Source organism: Aptenodytes patagonicus, chromosome Z (assembly GCF_965638725.1).
Source record: "Aptenodytes patagonicus chromosome Z, bAptPat1.pri.cur, whole genome shotgun sequence".
Taxonomy (NCBI): domain Eukaryota; kingdom Metazoa; phylum Chordata; class Aves; order Sphenisciformes; family Spheniscidae; genus Aptenodytes; species Aptenodytes patagonicus.
In genome coordinates, this window is record NC_134982.1 from 60,581,313 (window position 1) to 60,591,705 (window position 10,393).

Consider the following 10,393-nt stretch of genomic DNA (forward strand, 5'->3'; position numbering starts at 1 on the left):
TTCTGTTTAGGGCATGAAACACTTAACTCAGCTTTATTTTTTTTTTCTGTCTTATCATTGTATCACTGGTACATATGCAAGAAGTGGAATTTAGCTTGACGTAATGATGGCACCTGCAGCCTGGGGGTGGGCTAGGTGAAATCTCTGCACTTAGATAGTATATTTTAGTGTTCCCTGTAAGTTTTCCTAACCCTTCTTCCCATCCCCATAAAGAGATTATTCTTCAAGGCATATTACAACTTTTCTGAAGCTTTTCATTCCAAAAAACAAGGCCACAAAGCAAAAGTGTTTCAAAATAATCACAAGTTACCTGATTTTCACTGAAAAATTGCCAGTTGGTCTGCAAAGCCCACATCAGAGGGTTGAAAGTGCCAGGCCCCAGGTCCATAAGATACTTGCTCTTCACTGTTAATACAAATGAACCTCATATCATTGTAAGCCTTTGGAAGCAGTTTCTAGTTTGAGACACATAATCTAAAAACTGAAAAGACATGCTTGCATTTCAAATCTCGGCTTGATATTAACTTCCCATCTGATACCAGAGACATCACATAAAATAGTATTTCTCTCATAACTTCTTTCATGTTGTCACATCCCACCTAGGAGAAGGGGAGAGTGACTAAGATCCGCAAACCCCCTCGGTGTGGATTAAGGTGAAGTAACACTCAAGGTCCAAAAACAAACTCCAACTTTAATGGCACAAACACTTCTATAAGCATCAACCCTCTATGTCTTAATATATAACACAAGCTAAGTGGCTTTGTGAGGAGTTGAGGTAGGCCTTGTATTACTTAACAACATCAAAAACAGAGAGCAAGAAGGAGAAGGAAGAGAAAGAAAGAGAAAGAGAGAGCTGGGAAGCAGGAGAGAGGTAGAGAGAGAGAAAGAAATCACCAATCCTGGATCTAGCATCAGACCTGCCAACAGGGGGTGTTGGTGTGGAGAGTGCCCCCAAGGAGGCTCACGTGCGCCCCTATTTATTGGCTCCAGCCCAAGGTTTCTAGAGTCTTCTCTCACCCCAGCTCCAGGAGTGGTTGAGACATTAGTCAGTCAAGGAGAGTGACACCGGGCCCCTCCCCTTGGCTGGCTTCTGGAGCTTTCTCTGGGGCATTGTCTGTGCTTACAGCACAGCCATGTCGGCCTCGTCCCTTACACATGTCAGCACTAGAACTGATCCTAAACTAGTCATCTTGGCTCAGTCATGGGAGGGAAACAGGTACTCATTTTATCCCGTCCTCAGATAAGTGTCTCAGGTAGGATGAATTTCCCTCATGAGAAGAGAAATTGCCCTATCACTATAGATTAGGCAGCAGGCTAAACTGCAAGGGCACATTGGAACACTTAACTCTAAGATGGCTATAGTTAGGGGGGGTAAGTGATAGCCAATATGATGCGCCTCAATCTTCCTACTGTAAAAATAGAATAATAGTGATTTGTTATATTACAAACATAAAAATATATTAATGTCAGTAATTTACTCGGTTACTACAGCAATGCATTACTATAAGTTTCTAAATAGATAAATGACATGTGGAGATTGCTCCTAACCAGATTTCTAAAATGTCCTTAGAGTCTCTACAACACAGACCTACCTCTGATTAAAAAAAACCCAAAAATTTTCTGAAACATGATATTGTTTAGAACCATTGTTTGAACTAATCTTTTCCACATGGCTCTATACTGATAACACGGCTTCAAAAAAACCTGGAACCAGTTACAGAGCTCTAACAAAGAATACTAAAATACTATTACATTATCATAGTTTGTCATCACTCCAATCTAATAGTTTGTCACTACTCCAGTATTTAATTTTAATTAAAGCTCTACAGATCCCTCGGCAGGGATTGTTGTGTCTAATTGTTTCTTTATGTTTCATCTGTCATATTTTTCCCTATTAAGATGGAAAACACCACAGATAGTCTCCTTGTCAGCAAAGAACAAAGCATGCTTTCAGAAAAGAGCATCTCTTAAGAAATATAACTTAAGAAATATATTTGTTATAGTCTGGAAAAGGAAATAATTGCAGTAATTTTTTTTCTTGTGAGTGTTGACATGGCCCTACTATTCCTTGTGTTTTCTAGGGATCAGAACAATATAAACTTCTGTATTTAGTATTTTCTTGTCACTTTTTTGATTGACCTGTTTTCAACCATTTTAATTCATAGCTTCATTGCGTGCTTATCTGTAGCAGTGGACATTATTCATTTTTATAGTTAAAATCTGTTGCTATTGTTGAATATAACAATTTCAAACAATCTCTGCAACCCCCAAAAAGAATAAAAATTCATTTTGCATAATTTTAGCAATCTAAATGACATCTAGACTGAATTGGTTGTCTAGGCTGCCTTTATAGATAGCAGAGGGAGACAGATACCTTCTCACATTAATTTATCTTGTCTTAATATGTGTCTGAGAAAGAATGAATCGGTATTTAGAAGTTCTTGTTTCTTCCCTGATTGTATCAGATGCCTAGACAAGTACCCTAGTTTAGACATCTCATGTTTATATATCTATAGGTAGATGAGCTGAATCTCTCCGCTGATCTCTGTAACTGGCCAAAATGAATTCAGTCAGTCACTTCTGAACTAGCTTCCCAAAATACAGTTATGTGAATCCTCACTTTAATATGTTAACCTTAGCTGGGAACTGGCTGCCCCAGTCCATCAGCTAACTTCATTTTATATCCAGCTGGTTCCTCCAGATGAAGGCGGTTATACCTTCATACTCACTTTTCAGTCTGACCTGGTAAAGCTGAAAAAGTTACTATACCGGGCCCTTCACAAGCTTTTCCTCTCCCTTATCTTTTTCTGCATCTAGGCAGGTACCTAGCGCCCTACAGAGGAGGCTTTGTCAGTGGAATTGGAACTTCAGAGAGCCATTCATTAAAGTTGGGGGAATCCTGGTGTCTTGAAAAAGGAGGAAGTCAAAGGCAGAAGAGACATGCTTTCCTCTGGAGACATGAGAGAGTGCTGAGAAGCATTAGATGGAAGGTTTTCCAGTCGTAAACCAGTGTGAAGGGAAGCCAGAAGGAGCAAAATAACACTTTCCAGTGGGGTATGTTCCTATTGACTCACTCCTGAGAGTTGTTTTTTGTTTTCCTCATTCATTGTTGCACTCATTGTGAACATGCCTAACAAAAACAAAAAAAACCCAACGGTCTCAAGACTGGCTGCCCAGGGTGATAGTCATGACCAAACCCCCATAATATCCATGTCTGGAGATTGAGAATAAAAAACAAAGAATAGGAAAAACTTTTCTCTAAAAATAATCACTCTCTAACTGTTACTGGATTTATTATTCTTAGCTTTCAATAGCGTCATCATCACCACCTCTCTATAGGGATCTTGTTTCCTAGGATTCTTATTACAATTAATTTTGTACATAATTTTTGTTGCTTCAGATTATGTTAGTTGGAAATTACAGTCTCTTATTTTAAGAGTTACAGTACAACTAACTGTTTTCTGATATCTGCTTATAACTAAGCTGGTAGGAGCTAGAAAACAAGACACTATTTTACTGTTTTGGGGAAGGGTGGAATAAAAGAACTGGTTGGCTTGCTTGGTTTTTATATTCTTTTCATTTTTGAACCTATGTAGATCCTGAAGATGATGTCACACAAACTGAGAACCATCTATGTGAAAAAAATCTTTCTCTTATTTACATCATTCATGATAATGTAATATGTTGTTTGCATGGCCAGGAAAAATACTGCAGGATCTCTAGAAAAAACTTGCTCCCTTTTGTCTTAACTTGTAAATTTAACAGTTAAATTATAGATAAGTCAAACTTTCGCTTTTCAGCTTTATTAAATTATTTTGCAACTTTATGTTACAAAATTGGCTGGAAACCCCAGTGATTTATAGCTCTGTTTTGGTTTCTTGTTTTCCCAGATTACCCTCAAATTGAGTAAATACATCATGACAATACTTTCTTTAAGTAGTTTTCAGTGCTATCATTATGTATCACATAATCCAATACTAGGTCTTCCAAAACACATACCTTCTTAAATCAAAGTGTTTTAAAAGGTATGTTTAAAATGTTAGGCAGGATAATATTTACGTGTCTATTTACATTTCAGACCCGGTAGACTGAGACCTGTGTTTGAAGAAACTCTGTTGCTCTCAGTTTGTTATCTCTTGTGGTTACAGCAGATCAGATAACATTCAGTGGTATTACCTGCTATGATAATTTTTTATTGTACCTGACAACGACATTGACAGAAAATATCTGGAATGCACAATGTTGCCCATGTATACGGATGCTAAAAGGTTAATGAAAGGGACATACAGTAGTATGCTGGTTCTTGCCAGTTATTAATTTATTAATATAAACTCAAACATTTGAAATGTTTCCTTTTTACTTTAATTAGATTTAGTTTATTTCTTAATTTATTTGTGCTTAATGATAGTTTAGACTGAGAAAGTTTCTCTGAATGAAGTTGCAGTAAATGTTCAGGAGATTACTGTTTGACTCACTGCACTGTTGAAGTTCAGGCTCACATCAGTTTGCAGCACATTTACATCCTGTAGATTACAGAAAATAAGTGCATTCGAAGTTTGAAAGTAATTATTTTTAGTAAAATTTGAGCTTAGACTTTTCAAGTCCTTTATAGACCCAAAACATTAAGGCCAGTTAAAGAATAAGTTATATATATGTCACACCACATCTTGAGTCATGCAGTTACAGTGACAACCATACAAGCAGTTAAAACAAACAAACAAACAAACGAAAAAAACAACCCCCAAAATAAAGGAAGACGTGCTCTGTAAACTCTGAAAAGAATTACAACCCCTCTAATTGAGAAGAAAGGCTGGACGTTGTTGCTTAAATGTAACTCACACAATGACAATCCACTTAGATGATTTAGGGTTCTAAGTGCAGGAAAATAGCTCTATCACCTTGTTGCCTATGTCCACACCAGCAGTTGGAACCTTGGGGCCTTGTCAATGTATTGCAGGACAGCACCACAGTGGACATTTGCAGCTCTCATAGTGGTAACCTAGCAGGGGTGGGAGTTTCCTATGACAGCTCTTCCAAATCACTGTGCACACTTTGCCAATCTATTTAGGGCATCCTACTCAAACTTGTGTTGTAAACATCCTTTTAAAGTCTGAAATAAATATTTTCACAGCTGTGACTCGAGATGGGCAAACAGGACTTTGGAAACCTCTTTCAGGAACATTAACTAACTAACTAACTAACTGTGTTTGCTCTAGCTGTACCCTGCATGCCTCCATTTTGCATCCACTGCTTGTGCAGGACATCTACACTACACAGTGTTTCAGGGCAGGGGTTGCATTCTCATTATAAGTTTATACAGAAATTAGCAAAGGTGCAGTCTTAGACAATTGTAACAAAAATATAAGTAATGAAGAATAAAATGTTTCCTAGTGTCTTCCAACTTATCTAAGAAACTGTTTGTTCTGTAAGATTCTGCTGTTTCAGAGGAAAATAATTTTATAAAATATAGACTAAAAAGGAAATGTATGTGACTTGCTCCTATTGGTTACATATTTTTGTAATGCAAGTCATTTGTTTTTTATAGAATGGAGGCCTTTATTTTGGAGGAAGGAAATATAAATTGCTCTCTCCCTTTCAGAGACTACAGGATAACAAATTCTGAATTTCTAAATCATCCTTGTAAGCTTCTGCTAGGATGGCAAGTTCATTTTATCTTTGATTGAGTCCCACTTCTGTCAGTCCAAACTATTACAATATTAATCTATTCCTCTCCCACATGTAAAGCAGCAGTGCAAGAGTGCTATGGAAGTCATTGATTTCTTTGGTGTAACCCCTCTATTGGCACATTTCTTAAAATTCAGGTTGGACAAGTTTCCAAAGGCTAAGATAGTTATCTAGGTCATAAAGAAACAAATAAAACTTAAGAGAAAGCCTGAAGAAACAGATTTTTTTTTTCTGTGCAAGTAGTGGAAATGGATTTATAACATTCAGGTGGTAAATAAGTTGGACGTAGAGGAAATGACTGACTCTAATGAGGAGAGATTATGTTGAAGATGTACTAAAACAGAATAAGGAAAGAGGTAAACAGCATATATTTTCTGCTTTCTCTTGTGGATATAATGGATACAATTTGAAGTTAATTAACAGTCTCATTTCAGTGTTCTGTTCATGAAAGAAGAAAAAGTGAGACCTGCTATACGGTTAGTTTCTCTTTTTTCTTCAAGCACTAGCAAACAAAAAAACCCCAACCCTGTACAAAAGCCCAGTATACTTCTAATGTTTTTCTAAAACCTTAAAAAAGATTGTTTAAAAAAAAAAAGAAAAGAAAGTGTTTGGAAAGAATTTCTGTTGGCTAGTCTAAGCTTCACATCACTTTTTTGGAAAAGTTGCCATCATCATGATATGTCTCATGGCAGCCATGTTCATTGGAACTCTCAGCCAGTATTTTCTTTTAATAAATTGATACCGGGCAGGGGATTTCTTATTGCCTTCGCAGAGGGGAGAGGTAGGGCAGAGAGATCTGAGGGGGAAATCTACTTAAGAAAAGGAAGAGTGATTATCATTAAGGATTACTGGTGACTCAAATTTTGTCAGATCTAAACTCATTTACTGAAAAATCAACAAGAATAGTGATTGATCTCAGGATATTGATGTCATGTTTTTCTCACTCATTTGTCCTGGTTTTCTGCACCAAATATCCTCTTAGGAGTCAAGGAAATAATTATACATATCATTTAAAGTCTCTGGGAGGTGTTCAGATATTTTGGATGAGGACTTTCTACATATAAGTAAGAGAAATAGTCATTGTTTTCCCCTGGTCACCAAGAATAATTACAATATTAGATTTTCTCATATTTATCCCTTATGACCAATACTTTGCAATGCAAAGGTGATGACACTGAAGGACCTTTCTTCTACTCTCCGTTGGTTTGTTCCTAGTAATGGAAATATTAAAAGTGAATAAATTATCAAGCTTATATTTATTCAGATTACTTGTTTGGACTGGCACCTCCCAGTTTTTCTTCCTTTCATTGTGTTTGTAGGTTAATCTGTTAACTGGCTCATTTAAAATATCACTTGAACTTGATTGTTTTGTTTTATTTTTCTTTCTTTTTGCTTCTGATGCTATCTTACTCTGTTAAGTATTCTGGGATTAAAGGTGAAAATAAAATGCTTTTAAGGACAAAGTTAAATTAGAATTACCATACAGAAAGAAGGGAGAAAGTATTTTGTCTTCTACTATGGTCTTGCAGGTGGTCTTATTTTTCATTTTATGTTCAGAGAACACTTTCGTGTTCGTGCAATAAACAAGACAAAGGAGATGCTATCTTCTTTTATCCAAGAGCTTCCTAAGAAGTCCTGAAGCCATGTGGTATTCATGTAGTTCAGATTGTATTGCAAGGGGTTTGAATTTCTGTAAACTTTTGTTAGCTTTTGATCAACTCTGCTCAGGTTGTTCCAGTTTTGCATTAATGACAGAAAGAACAGTGAAGACAAGCTGTGTGGGCTTCACTGTGAGCTAGTAGGTCAGCATATGCACCTGTGAACACACAAAGGTCACAATCTGACTTGCTTCTTGAAGGGTGCCTCCCCCCCCCCCCCCCCCCAGCCTACTCTTTTTATGATATATTGCAGCGGAAAAGAATGTTCCACTGGCTTTGGGATGAGTGATGGAAACTGTGGTGCAGACTGTGCATCCTGGAATGATTGAGCAGGGTAGGAAAATTTGTTGTACAATACAAACTTTTCTTCCCAGCAGGCTGCATTTGACCCATGAGGTGATACAGAGGTAGAGCAAGGCCATGGACCTGGTCTCTTCCATTTTGGATCATGTGTATCTCTGGACAAGTAAGCAGCATATTATGAGCAAAAGGTAAACTTTGTACTTATGATTAGGAAATATAGGGAAGTTTCATGACTTCTTTTTGGATAAGCATCAAATCTTCTGTGGTCTGATGCAGGAACTGGAACTGACATGAGTTCTCCCTTAAGACTTCGTATGTGTTTGGCTTCTGCTAAGTTACAAATAGTATGAGTACAGCCTCTCTCTATGTTTCTTAAATATTTCAATGTTTTGACTTCTGATCTTCGTCCAAAGCTGTTAGTACTGAGATACATAAAAAAATTTATTAGACTAGTCTCATCATGAACAAATTTTCTGAACTTCCAGGAAATTCTGTATCAGTTTAGTGCCAAGTTCTAGACAACATCTTTGGGGATATTCTACTTATTTTTGTATTTTAAAAATAGCTAAAGTGCCTACCCTAGGTCACTATGCAACTATCTTGCATAGAACAAGAGAAGCTGAAGTATCAGAAAAATCTTTAGAGCTTCTTTAGGGCTGTTCTCGGACTGGTCTTTAGAATAAGCTGAGAAATTAAAAAAGAAAATAAATAGCTCACCAGGACAAAAGGAAGCAAGCTGGTAGGAAGGAAGGCTAGCCAATGACTTCTGGGGCAGCTTGCTGTGCTATTGGCAGGACTATGACAGTTGAATCAGGTATTTCATACTTTGGCAACTCTGAACAATTGGACTTTCCTGACTTACTGCACTGGGCCTGGTGGTGCCACTGCTTTTCCACAAAAATCTTGTGGCAAAAAGATAGCACATGACAGCCAGAATTTGAGCTCATATTTTTAAAGGAATGAACTTCACATTTCTGTATTTTCTTCAAGACAGCTTTAATTTTGTTTATCATTCTCTGCTTACAAAGCAGTTGCTCTTCGAGGAAAAGAAGCAAAGATCCAAGAATTGTCTGCTCCTTCATTTCCTTAGAAAATGGAACTTGCAAACACAGTAATGTACTGTTCCTCCAAATAAGTTGTATTTTCAAATTTCAACAATTTATTTGCATTAGGAGCTGGCAATTAATCTTAGAGGGGGATTGAGAATAAAGGAAGTTAGAGTGTCTTTGTAAATGAGAGGAAAAATTGTCATATTTGTTGTACTGTGCTTTTTTGAGGAATTTGAGTTTTCCTAGTAGTTGCATACTAGTGCTGAAAGTTTCTTGGCTCAGGAAACTCACAAATATCCAATATTGTTTTTATTTTAGAGTAGGATAAAAAGTTGATAGTTTGAGTAAAAAAGATATTCTGAAACTGCATATTTAGAAGACTTTGAGACACTTCATTTGTTTCAATTAAAATTAAATATCTGGATTTAGGAACTCTGTTGCATTGGTTTCTTGAAACAAGTCAAAATACTTTGCTTTATATCATTTCAATATTGTTTGCATTATTCAACATGAATTTGCACTTTACATGTTAACGTTTACAGTATTTCTACTGAGAATGATTCTGTGACATACTTCTCAGAATGTGTCTACGCCAGTACTTTCCCCTGATGATTCATGTTGTCCAAAAAGAAAAAAAAATCCATACCTTTTTTGTTCTACATAGATATGCGGATTGGTAAAAGGAAAAGAGATGGACAGAGCAAGGAGAGTAGAAATAAATGTAGTTCTTGCAATGTTTGGACAGGAATTTTCATTAAGTGAAAACAGTCAAAATTAAGCTGTTATATGGGTTTGCGGATAGACAGTTCATAAATGAATGAATGAGCATTAGGGCAGGATCAAGTCTGTTTGACATGGACATGGGAAGAAAAATCAAAATGGAAAATAAGAAAGAAACATCCTCTCCTGGAAATTAGCTTGAAAACATCTTTAAAGAGTTTGCAGTTAACAGAGTAGGTGAAGGAGTGTTAAAAACGGGACAATCACACAAAAATGTTGTCTCCAGGACCTTTCACAAATAATCTTACGTGACTTCTTGGAAGTCTGGTAGTGAAATTTTAAGAGAACTTCATGATTTTTTAAATTTATCTAAGAAAACATTCAGATAACTTTGTTTTAAATATTCTTTATGCAGAGAGATCCTGAGATAATCCAAATAGCCTCATGATTACTTTACTTGAAAAATGTCTTCTCACTAACAAAAAAAAAAATACAAATTGGAGTGGGATCTTTTGTAATGTAATCTAGAGTTAAAAGGAGAAAATAAATTCTTTTTATTCAACTGAAACCTTCTCAGGTAGAGTTGACAGAGCATTAGGATTGACTAGAAAAAATGCAATAACATTTATTGTTTAAGCATACTTCACTGGAAGTCCAGACTGGACTGTTTGGTTGTAAATATCCTATAACACCTGCAGCACTGAAAGAATTTTCCAGAGGTAGTTAGCCTCCATCTCAGTTGCTGTACTATATTTTTAAATTGTAAATTTCTCTTAAATTATAGGCCTGTGACTTGGAAAATAATATGTATTTAATCTTTTATTTCTTGGTTCTCTGTGATAGAGGAAAACAGCACAAGCCAAAAAATAAAAATCTCTTTTCTTTTTGCTGCTAAAATGAAGTAAATTGACACCTTGTACTGTAGTAAGTGAGCCAATAGCTCATTAAATCAAAAGGGAAACATCTTTCTCAAGCTAA